The 703-nt window shown below is 37.7% G+C and overlaps 1 non-coding gene across 1 annotated transcript; it reads left to right on the plus strand.

The window, feature by feature from the left end:
• Positions 1–240: 240 nt before the first annotated feature.
• On the plus strand, positions 241–347 carry LOC131170105 (small nucleolar RNA R71). The gene has a single exon (XR_009141047.1). It is a non-coding gene; the product is annotated as a small nucleolar RNA R71 (small nucleolar RNA).
• Positions 348–703: the final 356 nt, after the last annotated feature.

The following is a 703-nucleotide window of genomic DNA, read 5'->3' on the forward strand; positions in this document are numbered from 1 at the left end:
GGGGTGTTACAATTGATTTCCCTAGGTAAATTCGGGTGGTTTCTCCAAGCATGCGTGTAAGTGTTTGAATAAGGATTTTCTGTTGCCTTCCTTAATTTGCCACACAGTTAGCTTGCTCAGGTTGCATGAAAAACTATTAATGATTTACCCATTACTAACCCTCAAACTGTTGCATCAATAATGATCTTATTGTGACTATTTGTCCCATTATAGAAGGTTTCCACAATTAACCAATTAGGTAAACAATGATGTGGACACCTCTTAAGTAGCTCCTTGTATCTTTCCCAAGTTTCATATATGTTCTCTGTGTCATACTGAATAAAGGTCTGGATATCTGCCCTTAACTTAGAGGTCCTGCCAAGTGGAAAAAAATTTTGCCAAAAATTTCTGAGCTAAGTCATCTCATGTGGAAATTGATGTAGCAGGTTAGGACATTAACCACTCTATAGCCTTGCCGCTAAGTGAAAATGGGAACATCCTCAAACAGATTGCATCTTCTGATACTCCATTCCATTTAAGGGTTTCACAAATCTCTAGAAAAATTGTAATATGTAAATTTGGGTCCTAGTTAGGCAAACTAGCAAATTGAATTGCAGACTGGACCATTTAGATCAAAGCTAGCTTGATTTCAAAGTTATTAGCATGCACAGGTGGCTTGACAAAACTAGAAGTGGCTCTATTAAATGTAGGCTTGGCCTAGTCT

This window comes from Hevea brasiliensis, chromosome 10, assembly GCF_030052815.1.
Source record: "Hevea brasiliensis isolate MT/VB/25A 57/8 chromosome 10, ASM3005281v1, whole genome shotgun sequence".
Lineage (NCBI taxonomy): Eukaryota > Viridiplantae > Streptophyta > Magnoliopsida > Malpighiales > Euphorbiaceae > Hevea > Hevea brasiliensis.